This window comes from Electrona antarctica, assembly GCF_951216825.1.
Source record: "Electrona antarctica genome assembly, chromosome: 14".
Lineage (NCBI taxonomy): Eukaryota > Metazoa > Chordata > Actinopteri > Myctophiformes > Myctophidae > Electrona > Electrona antarctica.
Genome location: NC_136795.1, coordinates 49,530,326 through 49,547,645, shown reverse-complemented (window position 1 = coordinate 49,547,645; position 17,320 = coordinate 49,530,326). Strand labels below are relative to the sequence as shown.

Here is a 17,320-nt window from a genome sequence, read left to right as displayed (position 1 = left end):
CATAACATGCTATAAGTCTGTATCAAATGCTATCTAAGTCTAAAAAGTGCTGTCTAAGGGGGTAGGGTAAGTGCTATGGGCCATGGTGGAGTCTGAAAAGGTGGGTTTTCAGACTACGGCGAAAGATTGGGAGTGATGCTGCAGTTCTGACTGCAACGGGGAGTGCATTCCACAGTTTTGGAGCCAGAAGGGAGAAGAGTTTGGGACGTGTGGAGCGTTGTCCCGGCGTTTTTAGTGAGGGTACTTCCAGCTTCCCTGCATTGGCTGATCTGAGTGCGCGGGAGGGTTTGTAGGGTTCAATCATACTTATATACTGTATATTGTCTTTGCATTTTAGCCATTGTAGATAGTGTAATTAAACAAAATGTCTTCCAATATGTTAATATATTATATATACTATATATACTCTGTATTTAACACTGTAAAGATACCCGCAGTTCAAGAGCTACATGCCGGAGAGAGTGTTAATTGGGCCCTCTGTTACAGGAATGAAAGAGGTATAAGCTCCAGAGAGACACTAGTCAAACGGTTCTACAAGTATCTGAAGTCCAATCCAGAATAACTAACCCAGTTTTCCAGGAAGAAGTACAACTCCACACAATCAAAAATGATACGAAGCCTGCGTAGCTAGTTCAGGCAGACAACTTGTGAACGCGCCTACCTGGTCAGGTGACTAGTCTTGTGCACTCTCTACCTGATCAGGGCGGCTCATTTAAACTGCCGCTGTCATTCCTGGCTTCTCTCTCCTGCTGTGCGGTCGCTGCTGCTGCCTCTCCGCTCTCTGCCTCATTGCCTTTCTGCTGTGCTGCCCATGAAGTTGCTTTTCACCGGTCTCCTAGTGTCCTTCCTCATCCTCTCCACCATGGCCGACGCCGAGTCCTCAGAGGGGAGCGAAGGGGAGCTGGAGGCCCCCGTCGATATCACCGACATTCTAGGAGTCCCCGATACTGCCCAGCCTCCCTCAGCCGAGGAGCAGGCATTGGCAGCTGCTCAGCCGCACCGTAGCTCCCGGCTATACGTCCAAAAACACCTGTCCGACTGGCCAGTGGTGCGGATACTAGAGGTGCTATACGTTAATAACTTATCTGCTCCGCCCGGCCTTAACCACGAAGAGCTGTTCCAGTTTCTATTAGAGCAGGAACGCACCATGCCCGATGAGGCAGCCACCGAGGAGCCCGAAGCATCAACCAGCAAAGGCAAGTGGAAAGTGAAAGCCCCAGCAAAGAAGCGCACAGGGAAACCCTCCGGTAACGCCCAGAAGAAAATCAAGCCATCGGGCCCCACTCCTCCTGCAGAAGCCCCGCAGCAAAACACTGAGCTGTTATCAGCCCTTTGCGACATCAAATCATCTCCATCCAGCATGTCTCAGAGACTGGACGTGCTGGAATCTAACCCGGACGCCGGTTCCAACATTCAGCAGGTGGCAGCAGGTATACAGAGACACGCTCTGCGAGGTCTACCCCGCAAGCAGAGTAGAATTGGACATTTACCTGTCTATTATTTCAGAGGAGTCCTGTTTTATGATTACCACAAAAGCTTCTCTTCCAAAGCGGCCATGTATATCCAGAAATTCAAAAAAAATCGATTGGTCAGTCGTAGACTTAGCCTTGATCAGCAGGCACTTCACGGGCCATCAAGCTGTATCATGCTCTATTTGCAAGTCCTTTGCCCACCGTTCCGACCTGTGCCCTAAAGCAGCTTTTCTGCCCAGCGCCAGCCCTTCTTGTCCCCAAGGCTGGCCCACCCAACAAAAAACAATTGCCTTACTTTCCAGGCAATAACACGCCAATATTATTATTATTATTATTATTTGTGCTGTATGTCCTTGGTCATTTACTTGGCCCCCAAAGCAGTCTATCCCCAAACTAGTTTTGGTCTTCTTCCTTAATTTTGTTAGGTTCCACGTGAAACTTATGTATGAACTAATGATTGCTGGCTGTGTGACATTGGTTAACCAAGGTCCTGCCCCCTGCACCATGTGTGTACTTAAGCCTTACTGTGTTGCCCCCTCGGGCTATGACCTGACGAAGATGTAATTGACACATCGAAACGTTGTCGCTTTTTACCTGCACCCTGATATAATAAAATAAGGGCCTAAATCGTCTGAGCTGCTCCAGTGCCTTCTTGTTCGCGTGTTTTTAGAAGCATTTTAGAAGACGCTGACTCTGCTAGCCTAAGGGCCAAGGGCAGGGAGTTCCAGAGCAAAGGTGCCCGGGCCACAAAGGCCCGGTTCCCTCGAGTGACAAGGCGAGTTGCGGGAGGAACTAGGAGGGTCCTATCCGAGGATCTGAAGACCCCAGTAAGGCTATCCAACATGCCACTACCTACTGGCGAAATGAGGAATTGCAGCACTTTAATGGAGGTGGACGGACGTTCATGACGTCACGTGCGTAAGCCTGGACCTCAAAATTGAGGTCGCTCGAGCCATTGAGTTATAATTATACTTCCGGCAGTCTTCCGGGTGCTTCAAAATGCCACTGAGCAACTTCCACTGAAATTAATATCATGTTATATAACTGGGAGCTAGACCATGTAGGGCTTTAAAAGTAATCCATAATATGTTAAAATCAATTCTGTAGCTCACAGGGAGCCAGTGAAGGGTAGCCAGAATGGGTGTGATATGCTCACGTTTCCTAGTGTTAGTGAGAAGGCGAGCCGCATAGTTCTGCACCAACTGGCAAGATATGTTTATTTTGCTCATACCTGAATGTAATGAGTTAGAGTAATCTGGTTCCTAATCTGGTGGTAGCAAGACTGGACTACTTTGGTGACTTGGGTGTAGAAAGAAATGTCAGGGTCGAAGAAGACCCAGGTTGCGGGCTGAGTGTGTGATGTTAGTGGATAAGGTGCCAAATTCAGAGTGGAATGTGTGGGTTAAGTTTGGGGGGCCCGGGACCGAATATGATGACATCCAAATCTTTATGTCGGCAAGACATGCAAGAAGGCAGGGTACATTTCCTGTAACACCAGGCTTAAGGGGGATGTACAGCTGTGTGTCGTCCGCATTACTATGACATTGAATTCCATGATTCCTCATAATGTTGCCAATTGGCAACATATAAATTGTAAACAATAAGGGACCAAGAATAGAACCTTGTGGAACACCACATTTAAAAGGAGCTTGTGAAGAGGAGGCCTCCCCAATTACAACTGAAAAACTTCTGTCTGCTAGGTAAGAACTTAGCCATTGTAGTGCAACGTCGTTTATGCCGTCCAGGTTCTTCAGACGTCGATTAAAATGACATGATCAACTGTGTCGAATGCAGAGCTAAGATCTAGAAGGAATAAAATAGAACAGTCACCAGAGTCATTTAAAAGAAGATCATTCGTAACTTTTGCTGTTTCTGTGCTGTGCAAATCCCTTAAACCAGACTGCAGAATTAAAATTCATACAAGTAATCAATTGAGTAGACACATTCTTTTCTAATACTTTTGATAAAAACTGTAGTTTAGAGATGGGTCTAAAATTATCTAAAACTAAGGGGTCCAGTGAAGGCTTTTAAAAGATATTGGACCAAGGCATTTTTAAAATTGGAGGGAAATATGCTGGTGGACAGAGAAAACAATCATAATAGATACGATAGTGGGGTCCACAGTCATTACGTTCTCCATCGTAACAGTGGGAATTATGTCAACAGGGCATGATGAGGATTTCATGTGTGTGACAGTTTCCATTGAAGTTGTTAGTGCAATCGCGGTTGAAGGAGGTAAGTTAGGAGGGCGGCACTGGACAAACTCCAGGAGCTGACCGTACTGCAGACAGCTGCTGTCCGATTCCCTCAATCTTGCCAACAAAATGTTGCAGGAACGCCTCACACTTTTCTGGAGAAGCTTCTAAGGGTTGTGGGTGGTGGGTTTATAACAGATTGAATGGCTTAATTGGAACATTACCCTGGACTGGAGTTGTGTGAATGGGTGGCAATTAAATTAATGGGTGGCAATAATTATGTCTCATAGCCTTAACGGCTGCCTGATATTTGTGCACAGATCTCTGAGGTTGTGTGAGGACAGGAGCTTGTCTTTTTTCCATTTACTTTCTGCCTTTCTACAGTTTTTAATGTCCTTGGTCTGTTCGTTTTTCCCATGACTGGCCAGAGTCCTCCAGGATAGAGGCCGTGAGCCAGGACCCCAAATCTGGGGTCATCGGTACCATTGGGCCGACTAAGCCTCATAGTGATTTTTGGGAAGGTATACATGTCTAGAATTAGAAAATATGTGATAGCATTGCAGTGGTGGTAGCTTTCTGTGTGTTATCACTCCGTTTATAACCACATGCCAAAACACAATTTTCTTCTCCTCACCTACAAAGCTCTCAATGGTCAGGCACCACAATATCTCAAAGAACTCATCGATCCCTACAAACCAAATAGAACACCAGTGCGTTTACAGTATGCAAAAATGCTTACTGTCCCAAAAATATCAAAAGTTACAATAGGAGGCAGGGCGTTTAGGTCCCAGGCACCTCAGCTGTGGAACCTTCTCCCGGCTTCGGTCCGTGGGGCTGACACGCTCTGCACATTCAAGACTAGGTTAAAAACCTTTCTCTACGACAAAGCCTATAGCTAGACTTGTCTCCAGTACTCGCTCACCCGATAAAGTCATAAGGGTGAGAACTGAGTAAGGGGAACCTTCCGCCAAACCCCGCACCTGTGTTGTGTGTGTACCCCAGGTCCAGAATATAGGTTAAAATGGGCTAAATCACCCTTTACAATAAATATATAAATACAATGGATTAAAATGGGCTAACTCATCTTCAATATGAATAAATAAATAACTGTTAAAAAGTCCTCAAGTGACAATTAATTAATTCAGTCATATTCCCTCACTACACTGAAATGTACACAGAAAACCCCCTCAGATCAGTTCATCCTAATTAGATGAGACATTGCCCAAACTGGTCTGAACGAGTGTCAATTGAGCCTGTTGCCTGTGTGCAGGGACAGCAGGTGAAACGAGTCCTAATCAATGAGAGAGAGCAGAGGGACAGCAGAGTGAAAACAGAGAGAAGAGCTGCAGACAGAGTGAAAAGCTAAACTTCTGTTTAAGAAAATATAGAATAATAAACGTCAGTTGTGTGCTACAAAACACAGCATTAATGATATTAGCTGTTGTGAGGAGCAGCATTGAGTCATCTAAAGCAGCACAGATGTGCTGATTTCATTTGCAAACCCTGGTGAGTGACAAACAGTGTTTGATGCATTAGCTGCTAGGTGGCTAACATGAGGGAAGTCTCAGCACTACTGGTGACTAGTTGTTTGTTCAATGAAGAATTAAGTAATACAACTGTAATTTACTGTTTGTTTGGTGTTCAGCTAAAATGTTTTGATGTATTATAATTTATTTTGGTTAGAATAATGTGTACTCAATGTCATTCATTTTTATTTGTAGTGTCTCACTCACAATTGCTGGACCCTGCAGTTACTAATTTGAGTGTAAGGAATACAACCACCATCGGTGAGAGGAAGATTTATTTTATTTTGTTTTGTTTTGTTTTGTTTTGTTTGAACTACTGTTGAATTGTAATTGTTACATTAATGTGTATTTGAAAGGTTGACTGTATTTATTTCCAATAGGTATTTGAAGTGAAACCGTATACAGGTTATTGTGTAAATGAAGGTATTGTTTTAGACATTAACACAGAGATGCCTCTGGCCTTGCTTTATGCAGGTCAGGTTTTTTGGTTTGGATACGTTTGTTCTGATTCAGCCCGACTCTGGTCGGCCCAAGGATGGCGAGCTACCTGTGATTGGAAGAACCCAGACCCTGCTGAATTCTCCTTGGGACAGACCCAGAGCCGTAGCCTTGTTCCCCCCAGTGTGGTAGGAAATTGTCACACATACACTGCCCTGCAAGGAGCAGTGCAGTATTGGGCGGTGATACACAGACTACACACACTAGAACTGGACATTGTCATACGCATACTCCACACACCCTCTGCCCTGTGAGGAACAGTGCAGAACTGGACAATTAAGATCGACACATGACAGCTCTCTGCCCTGCAAGGAGCAGTGCAGGCTAACAGTAGACACACTCACATTAACACTTTGATTGCTACAGGATCTCGGCAGGCCTATTTTGATGTTGCTACCGTTTAACATTGCACAAAGGCCTTGTTCGGGGGCCCACAGCAAAATGTTCTCTTATAGCGAGAATCACACGCATACATCAAAAGAAAGCTGAACTTGTCCACTTCAATTTAAAAAATACATTTTGATTTTACCATGTTCCATTCTGGAGATATTGACCTTTTTGCAACACCTGCATTTGCCTGGAAGTGGTTATCTTGAACAGCGAGCTTATGGATGGTTTAAAGTCAGACATTGACAGGCAGATATAAAATTTAACCCAATAAATATCCTATACATCCTATACACCGAATGAAAGCCCTGAATGTGTACTTTTACGAGGAAAACAGTATACATTGATCCCATCTACAGTTAGACAGTAATTGGTTATTGAATGCAGCTTGTGCCCACCAGATAACTTCAGAGAAGACATGGACGTGAACTCCTCAATATTCACAAAATAAGGCCTATAGCGACATATAAATACTATATACCATATGAAACAGAAGACTCTCTGCTTTCATAAGAAAAAAACTTCTACTGTAGTAATAATAAAAATCACACCCATGTGAAGTGAGTGGTGCAACTCTGTCCCATATTCTGTTCTCTGCTTATTCAATACAGCTCGCTATATACGGACTGAGGCAGAAAGTCATGTAAACCTTTTATTTACAGTTTGGTCTGTAAACTTCTACTGTAATAATACAAATCACACCCCTGTGAAGTGAGCGGTGCAACTGTTCTCTACAGTTGCGCGGTGCAACTGTAGAGAACAGTTGCACCGCTCACTTCTGATTGAGCGGTTGAGTGATTTATTTTTGGATTCAAATTCAAAGAGCAATTGATTGTGAAATTTGGATTAATACTGAACTGGTTCAAATATTGCAACTGAGTTGCTTAAGGTATTAGTCAGTCAGAGTAGTTGGGTGCACCCACAGATTCAGAAACCCTAAGATTTAAAAACCCTCAGATTGAACATCTTGAGAAACGGTTTAATTGATACCAAGGTACCTATTTCATTTATTGTCTATTGTCATATGTTTGTGCATTGTTTTATTTGTTTCCTATTTCATTATATATAAAATATTGAGCCGGCCAACTCAGTGACTTGCATCTGGTCTCATTATTTACCCCTCTGGCTCCAGTAGACGAACCTAACTGAACCTAACTAGTCCAACGTCTAACCCTTCATTGTAATTTGGTAACTGTTCTACACTACCTATACGACACAGGTGTTACATGTGTCTGCTAAATACCATAATTGTACATTGTTTGTGTGGGTTTGTCTCCCAGCAGTGCTTGTAATATACACTGTATAGGCTCCAGTAAGGCCTGCCACTAACCCAACATCCGGGGAATCCCTCCCCGGAGTCTCTTTTCGTCCTCCACTTCGCAGTTCCGTGGACCTCTAATATTAACCCCCAATTGACTGCCGAGTGTGACCGTGGAGCAGGCCACTTCATGGAGCCCACCAGAAGTGTGACCGTGGACCCGCCCTCACAGTGCACGACCTGGACCAGATGTGGACCAGGCCCCTCCATGGAGCCCACCCTGTCTATCTCTCTTCTATTCTTTATTCCTATTCCCCCTCCACCCCCCCCCCCCCCCCCCCCCCCCCTCTCCCCCGACACGGGCGAGGCAGATGGCCGCCCACCCTAGAGTCGGGTTCTGCCTGACGTTTCTTCCTAAAGGGGAGTTTTTCGTTACCATTGTCGCAATATTGCTTGCTCTGGGTGGATCTTTGTTGGTTGTAAAGTGTCTTGAGACAACTTGTTGTGATTTGACACTTTAATAAAATTTAATTGAATTGAGTGTACGGTGTAAGTAATGCATAAGATAGCTTTCCGTTCACCAATACATACAGTACATTAATATTACCTTTTAGTCTTCTATCTGTTCAATACTAAACCTAATAATGTTGTTTTTTGTTTGTTTTGATTTGGGGACATTTTAGCTTGGTTGCCCAAACTGGCAATTTGCATAATCCAAAAAGGCCACTGAGCAGCGAGCAGCTCATTGCATTTTCATACTGTATGTATAGAACTAGAATTTTGCGAGACTACATTTCCGGGTAGGCTGCTTCTGCCCGCAGCCCGTCGCACAACAGAAACTGAACGTTAATTACGTTTATTTTTATTTTATTGATATATAATGTATCGTGGTTAGTACGAGTCGAGTCACCACCAGCTGAGCTTATGTCAACGAGGAATCTCAGGAACGCAATATGTTGACAGCTGGGCGTGACGTATATGCTCAGCGACATTGCATTCATATGTAGTTTCAAGGCTTTTGCGGTCACATTAATTCCATTTTCTCTAGAAACTGGCTGTATCAAATATGAATGGACATCATTAACGACGCACAGCCACTCCCCTGACAAACGCCGGGGTGGTCGGTTTATTTTTCAAACACAGTTCTTATATGAAGCGACATAAAATCGCCCTATGGAGATTTCAATACAAATAAAAAACCTATAAACCTGTGTGTTGGTGCCCTCTACTGAAAGTGACGTCAGACTTCGGTGCTCTATACCATTGTGTTTTCTTCATATTATTATCGGTCTTTGACATTTTAACATTAGTAAATGTACTTAGATTCTCCAGAGAAAAAAAGTGTAAATGCCTAATGTTAAATGACACCACTATCTACCGGAAGTGGGTGTGGAGATAGGCCTTGAACATCACTTTTGGTTTGGTATGGACACCGTCACTGATCACTTTCACTGATTCAGCCACATTCCTTTAGCCCTAAAACCCCAAATAATGATTAATTAGTACTAGTTTTATATAGCCATTTCAAGCTCCTGGCAGCCATATTGGATTCCATCTCGAAAATGGCGCCTTTCCGGAACATATGTATATATTCCTAGATTTTCAGTATATTCTTAAGCATGCCTAGAGGTACCAGAACCAATTGGAAAAACCTTGTATTACTATATGTTTTTCATATTGACCCATGTAATTTTCACACATCACATAACATACATTGACTAAACAGGTCGGTATACTAGGCAAGTAAGAACCAAACAGGAGAATCAATTATCAGAGTCAAGTAGATGTAGGTAAATGGATCTGTAACCAAATCACAAACACAAATCAGATACCAGAAAGCATGGCTTATTAGTCAAGACACCCTCCAGAAAAACGTGGGCAAAAATCTTTGATTATGCGGGTTAAAATCCTTGAGTTTGCGGGCTAAAATCCTTGATTATGCGATTAAATATGCAGGGTTTTTCTGCGCTTTTATGCGGTGAAATTGCGGGAAGTTGCGGAATTTGCGGAAAGTTGCGATTATGCGGAACGTTGCGGAATATGCGGAACGTTGCGGAATATGCGGACAGTTGCGATTATGCAGAATATGCGGAAAGTTGCGGAAAGATGCGGAATATGATTCTTCTCAAAAATACCCTGTTAGGCTACTACTGAATGAACAGGAGACATATTAAAGCATAGTAAAACCAAGCTACATCAGATTCACAGTTTTTTATTTTCTCAACTTAAATCTACTGTATTGTTACAAAACAAAAAAAGTGCAATCTCTTACAACTCGGTTGTAGTAAAGTGCTAAAGTTGTATTCATTCGAACACTGCAGTCATTTTCCTGAGTCACAAAAATTGTCAAAATGAAAATAAACCTTCTCAATAAAAGTGAGGTAGAACAATATTTTCACAGACACACCGTTGAAACTGAGTAAAGTTGAAAATCAACTTCACAGGATTCAAACATCCAAAATCACAGGATAACAGCTCTTGAAAAAACAGATCTCTCAATGAGGCAAACATACTTTTAATTGCTGTTGGGAAGAAACCTCATATCCATGTTCGTCACCGTTAAACCCCTTATGCCTTATCCCAAAACTTATTTGCCTTTTTTTTTTTTTTTTTTACTATTTTGAAAAACATTTTTGAATAGTTCAACTAGCCAATCTACATTGACAAGTTGTGAGCTTGTAGACTGGCCATTTTAACTATTCAAAAATGTTTTGCAAAATAGTAAAAAAAAAAAAAAAAAAAAAGGCAAAGAAGTTTAGGGATAAGGGGTTTAGTGGTGACGAAAATGGAGCCCTTCATGTTTTTTCCCCATAAGTTAAGACAGTACTATGTCACACAAGAGTGTCATACAGAAGTAGTAGTGAAAATAGACCAGCATGTCACATTGGGACATGTGAGCTTGTAGATAAGTCAATTTTCACTACTAGTGTATGACAATCTTGTGTGACATAGTAGAGGCATAATCTATGGGGGAAAAAACATGAAAAGTTTAAACATGGATAGTAGTGAAAATCAAAAAAATTAAATACAAGCATGTCACATTGTGACATGTTGTGAGCTTGTAGATTGGCCATTTTAACTATTCAAAAATGTTTTGCAAAATAGTAAAAAAAAAAAAAAAAAAAAAGGCAAAGAAGTTTAGGGATAAGGGGTTTAGTGGTGACGAAAATGGAGCCCTTCATGTTTTTTCCCCATAAGTTAAGACAGTACTATGTCACACAAGAGTGTCATACAGAAGTAGTAGTGAAAATAGACCAGCATGTCACATTGGGACATGTGAGCTTGTAGATAAGTCAATTTTCACTACTAGTGTATGACAATCTTGTGTGACATAGTAGAGGCATAATCTATGGGGGAAAAAACATGAAAAGTTTAAACATGGATAGTAGTGAAAATCAAAAAAATTAAATACAAGCATGTCACATTGTGACATGTTGTGAGCTTGTAGATTGGCCATTTTAACTATTCAAAAATGTTTTGCAAAATAGTAAAAAAAAAAAAAAAAAAAAAAGGCAAAGAAGTTTAGGGATAAGGGGTTTAGTGGTGACGAAAATGGAGCCCTTCATGTTTTTTCCCCATAAGTTAAGACAGTACTATGTCACACAAGAGTGTCATACAGAAGTAGTAGTGAAAATAGACCAGCATGTCACATTGGGACATGTGAGCTTGTAGATAAGTCAATTTTCACTACTAGTGTATGACAATCTTGTGTGACATAGTAGAGGCATAATCTATGGGGGAAAAAACATGAAAAGTTTAAACATGGATAGTAGTGAAAATCAAAAAAATTAAATACAAGCATGTCACATTGTGACATGTTGTGAGCTTGTAGATTGGCTATTTTCACCATTTTAAGAATGGTTCTAAACCTTAGTTAACACAATAATACTGTATTTGCTACAAAACAAAAGGTGCAATCTACAACTTTGTTGTAGTAAAGCTTAAGGTGCTCAAGTTGTATGCCTATGTCATTTTCAAACACAGTGGACTCTCATTTAATGCAGGAATTTTTCCGACTGCATAGTCTGGTCTGTCACTGTCCAAATAAATCAATCTTCCTCCATCCCCTCTCCCTCAACATCTGTCCTCCCACTCCTCCAAATCCTCCCCCTCTACCTCCTTTCCCTTCGCCCTCTCCTCCCTCTCAAACGCTCCACTGAGGATGCGTTGTGGCACAAGAAGACCAACGCTTTTAGGTTGTTGTTGGTCGTTGACCTCCTTCTGTTTGACAACACCAGGTTATTCTCCATTTGCACAATGTAGGAGGCGGGACTAAGGGGAACTTCCTGTTTGAATATCACCCCGGGGATCACTTCCGCCCCATCCACTTTACATTGATTCTGCTGTTTTTCTACGGACAATTACATTATTTTCTCGTCACTCGTATTTTTTACGAGTTATTACGTTTAAAAAAAACTTTTATTTGTATGCTTCATTAATTTACCTTTCTTTTTTATTGTTATTGTTTTATCGTGTGTTTATTTCCAAAGAGAACTCATTGCTGGCTTAATCACATTTGTTTGTGTATATACAGCAGATCATTATATGAGACATATCAATTCAATTGTGTCACTATCACGTTTGTTAGACTCGTTTGATAATGACAAAGAACACTGTTAGCCTAGCATCATCCTCGTCACGTTAGCATCACAGATTAGCTCAGTCTGAAGCCAATCTGTTATATGGCCATTAAATATATCCCTATAGAACGTCTGTGATCTTGCATACATTATTCATAACTATAGGAGTTACATTATACTACTACTAACTCAAATGCTCAATGTTAAATGGGGGACCCTGATGTAAGCAAGTCCAATTCGGTTTTGTCCTCAAAGTAGACTTGTGCTATGCCATGCTACATATAATGGATATGGCTTAATAAAGTATACATGTGATCATCCATGGTAGGCTACATGATGATTGATTGAAATATGTATTAACAGTTTGCAGAATTTACAGTACATTCAAGCACAACTCAATACAAAAACTGTTAACTGTGAGTGGACGACACCATAAAGCATTAGGGGGTCCAATATCTCTCCTTCTGGAGTGGCATTAAAACTGCCAGTCTCCAGTGCACCTCTTGGTACCACAGCACCTCAAAGGCCCTTAAAAGAACTGGTCAGGCTCCTACTTGGCCTCACCCCCGCCCACTTTGACAGGCTGGAATGGCTTAGGGTTGACGACAGAGTACACCACAGTGTTTGTTAGTATACACTTGTGTGATAATCAGCATAACTTTTATAATGTTATGCCACATATGTTCAGTATGTCTGCTTTTTCCACCACTGCCTGCATCTGATCACAGATCAATGTATGTATCTGTACAAACACTATTATTGCATGACAAAAGGTGAAAGTGGACTATCTACATGCTCACAACAAGTCACAATGCAATGTGGTCTTGTAGATCTTTGATTTTTTAATTCAAATATTAATAACCCCCTGTTTCTGTGTGTAGGGACCCGCAACCAGGTAGCATCGGACAGATACAGATACTGACAGATACAGGAGGACAGTGTTGGCAGGTATTTTATTCATTTGTATTATTGTATCATATATGGAAGCTTTCTGTGTTCTGTTTACACAATGTTTAGTATCTGTCTGCATGCATACTCTGCTACAAGCCTACAAGTGTATGAAGATCTAAGTCAAAGTGTAAAATGATAGGATGGACCTGTACTGATCAATTTGGTTCCATTTGTATGCTGGAAGTTGGATACATACATGAATGCAATATTTTGAAAATCTATTATTTTTCTAGGAATGGCAGTGGCTCCTTTTTACACCAGGTGCTTAGAGGAGCTAGCAAAGATGAAAATCACTGATGTACACAGGATGGTACAAGCCAGCAGTAAAGCATCCAACTCGTTGCTGGACAAGGGCTTTAGATTGTATGTGTCCAGCTATATTTTCAACTATGAAGGTGAGTACCATCATTCTTTCCTTTTGCGTTGACAGAATGGCCTACACTGTTGAACATAGAGAAATTAATCTTGATCAAACTGTCTTCAACATGTTATTCATCACGTCATGTGTTATGTCTGACAGTTTCAAATAAAGACAAGCTGACAGGTGAAGTCAGGATCAGAGCCTGTTGCTACAGGTCACTCAAGAAGAACGAAAAGCCCCACAGTTTAAGAGTAGGGTGAAATTGAGAGATGGTGTTTGTTCAGGACTGAACATTGTAGTTGGTTGCACTGTGCGCCTAACATTTTCATGTACTGCAACTTAATTGAATTGATGTGAACCTATACATAGATATAGCCTCGACATAGACAGAACTGCTAAATGCAAGGTGCACTGGTGTGACCAATTACAATGTTTTGATGTTCTTGGGTGCATGTTCTTCCCAAATGGGTGCACTCTGGACTGGAGCCCTGTGGGACTCACGGGTGGTGTACAGTTGCAGATATGTCATAGAATATGATGTCATAATAATGTGTTCCTCATTGTTACTCTCCTCTTTCTATGTCTCTTTGTGTTTTCTATCATTGTCTTTCTCTCAGGTTGGACTCCATCACAGCCCTCCCTCTCTCTGCAGCAGACATGAGGAAGGATCGGCATAAAGACGTAACACAGATGCAACGTCACCCCTGTGTCCGCTGGCTGTGAGTGTTCATCATCACACAGAAAGCAGAACCAATATAATGTGTTCTCACCATCTTCTAGACCAGCTGAACAATTATCACTTATTGAATGATGAGTTTATTGTGATATGTGACTTTGTCTCTTTCATTCTCTGTGTGTTGCTGAGCAGTGTACAGGGCTGGTTATCAGGAGACCCAGCTGACGACAAGGCACTGGTGACTGATGCTCAGAACATAGAGAGGAACATTTATGAGTTAACAGCTAACAGCTGGGTAAGAACCTAATATTCTCTCCATGACATTTATTTGCATATGTTCTAATGAATACATGGACTACAATGTAGCGATCCCAAACTAATATCTAACATTTAACTATTCAGTGACAAAAAAAAAAAGCTCAACAATGTGTTCACACCATACACCACTTTAGTGATACTGAAATCATCCCTTCCCCTAACCCCTCCCCCGTTATCATACAACAGCTGTGGGTGAGGCTTAAATTCAGGTGGGTGGGTGCTTTTTTTATATAATAATCTAAATCTTCAAAGTAACTATAGTAATTTTCAAATGATTCTAGTGGAGTAAAAGTATATTTGCATCTGAGATGTAGTAAAGTAGAAGTAAGTATAGAACATTGGGAATACTCGAGTAAAGTAAAAAGAACACAAACAAATCCAACAAATATTAAGGAACAGTCTGTTAACATCTGGATGTAGTTTGTCTCTCATTGTGTGTTGATGTGTGAAATACAGGATGAATACTGTAAACTGATGCTGGAGAAGAAGTGGGAGCTGATTGAGAAGAGGCGGATGAGTAAGAGTACTGGGTACGGAATTTCAATACTTAACAGCTCTACTCCAGTAGGCTACAGTGTGCTTATTTGATAGCTAGGGTTACTAGTTACTTTGCAGACTTACATAATGTCTTTGTTTACCAAAAATTAAAACACATTAACACGCTGTATGTACGTTTCTACTGTACATTACATAAGCAGTGGATCATACTCTGGCTATGGGTCTAGGACAGACTCTGGCTATGGGTCTAGGACAGACTCTGGCTATGGAGGCATGAACAGAGCCTTCATGCCTCCGTCATCCGTGGTCCAGCAACCGAAACCAGTTAACAACACTTCCGGCTGTCAAGCCGTGTGACGCCTATTCGGAGGAGCTGTCAAGTCTGACAACTCTATGCTCGTTTAACCATTCTTAACCTTTATTATTTTAAACTTCACTCATTCGGAACATGCTTATTGGTCCTGTGTTTTAATGACCATACTACGATTTTAATCTGTCGTCGACTCGATCGACCAACACCGAGAGCAGGGTGTCCTGCGCTACAAACTTTTCTCAATGGAAACCAACGCCGACTAGAACTTACCAGAGAGACGCCTCACCCGCAGCGGACCCTTCTGGGGTCCTCGATGGTAAGGTTCGCTCCTGTATTCTCCGGATTAGAAGTTGTTTGATGCTGTCTCAACGCTGCGGGCTCTGAAACGAGCCCGTGTGTGTAAGTTTCGCTCCCTGCTTTCATCCAGTCCTACAGCCGCTGGCGCATCGCTGTTCTGTCCCTGTTTTGTCTGTGTCCGTTCGCTGGTTGTGGTCTTTCTGTTTTAACAGGACCAATGACTCCACTAACGGAGGTCGCTGAGTTGGAGGGTGAGCTTCGCTCTATTGAGCTGCTGATAGTCGAGCTCCTATCCCGGAAAACGGCAGTGTGCTCCCGCTAGGCCAACGTCGATCCTGGGGACAGCCTACAGTCCACCACCTCTGCTGCGGCTATCGACCAACCTCCCACTGTCGATGGATCCTCACCTGCCTCCCTATCCTCCTGGGCATCTGTCGTCAAAAACGGTCGCCGTAACAAAAGCAAATCACTGAACAAAGTATCGATCCCCCTCTTTGATGCAAGCCTGAACATGACCTTTCCAACCTCCAACTTGTTCTCCCCTCTGTCAAAGTCCCCCCGGGACTCTTCTGTCCTGTCACCGATTCCCTCCCTGGCTCGCCGAGTTCAAGGTGTCCGGGGTACGGGGAATGGGGAAAGCTCCACGCCCGCCTCAGAGCGGTCTGGGGGTAGAAAGCGACCGGCTTCGGCTAGCCCTCCTCCGTCCATGGACTCTCCGCCGTCGCCAACGACTCAGCCGGGGGACAAACGCCCTTGTTTGTCCTCCCTGCAGCCTGTCGCTGCAATTGTACCAGTCATTCCGGCCTCAGTTGAACCCTCAACCACTCCGGCTGCTGTTATTCCGATAACGATAGACCCCCCGATTGCTCCTTCAGTCACTTCCAATGATGATATTGCTGCTATTACTAACGTTAGCTCCTCCAGCACCAATGCTAACCGAGCTCGCGTATTAGAACGCTTCTCTAGGAAGCTTGTATGTTCCAACAACACCAAACACAACAGCAAGCCTGACATACTTCTTCTGGGCGATAGTCTGATTAGGCATCTGATTCTCCCTGGTGCAGTGTCCTATTGTCTCCCTGGTGGAAAGATTTCCGATCTTATTGCATTAGTCCCAGCTGTTACAGATCTGCATCCCACTGTCTCTATTGTGATTGCTCACGTGGCTACGAATGACGTCATGGCCCGACAGTCAACAAAGTTGCAGACTGACATGGAGCTACTATGTTTCACTATTGAAAGCCTTGGATTGCGTTGCATTATATCGGGTCCAATTCCAACGTTGTCCAACAAATGTGAACATTTTAGCCGTATTTTTAGTTTCCAACAGTGGCTACAAAATTTCTGCAGGGCATTAGGTATTCATTTTATTTCAAATTTTGATTACTTCTGGCGTGTCCATGATCTGTATAGGAAAGACGGTGTACACCTTAACTCTAATGGTACTACACTACTGCGTGACAATTACATAAAATACATTGCTTTTAGTTTTAACCCTTGATGTGTAGCGCGGTTTGATCCAAGTTTAATACCCCCCCCTACAGTTTCTCATCTTAATTTACTGGATCCTGCCGCCTTATGTCCCAGCCCTCAATCTCTTATTTCCATCCGATTACCCAGCCTTCCCCCCACTGACCATGGGCCCACCTATGGTCCTACTATGACTGCCATTTCACCCCTGTTTATTCCACACTGTACTATCCCTGTCCAACTTGGTCATAGAGTTAACTATAATCCATACCATTCTGGAATTAATTTTAGCAACCTTATATATCCCCAACGTTCCCCATTGCACCCATATTCCAATCCCCAGCCAGCTTCTGTACAAGTTAAACTGGCTTTGTTAAATGTCAGGTCACTTAACGAAAAAGAAAACATCTGCAATGATTTTATTACATCTAATCAAATTGATATCTTCCTCCTTACTGAGACGTGGCTGAAAACGGATGATTTCACCCTCCTCAATGCAGCCTCTCCCCCCACCTTTTGC

At 42.4% G+C, this 17,320-nt stretch overlaps 1 long non-coding RNA gene across 1 annotated transcript; it reads left to right on the top strand.

The window, feature by feature from the left end:
* The first annotated feature begins 4,914 nt into the window (after positions 1 to 4,914).
* On the top strand, positions 4,915 to 6,551 carry LOC306936594. The gene is made up of 3 exons (XR_013791514.1): positions 4,915 to 5,173; positions 5,389 to 5,454; positions 5,668 to 6,551. It is a non-coding gene; the product is annotated as an uncharacterized lncRNA (long non-coding RNA).
* The last annotated feature ends 10,769 nt before the right edge of the window (positions 6,552 to 17,320 follow it).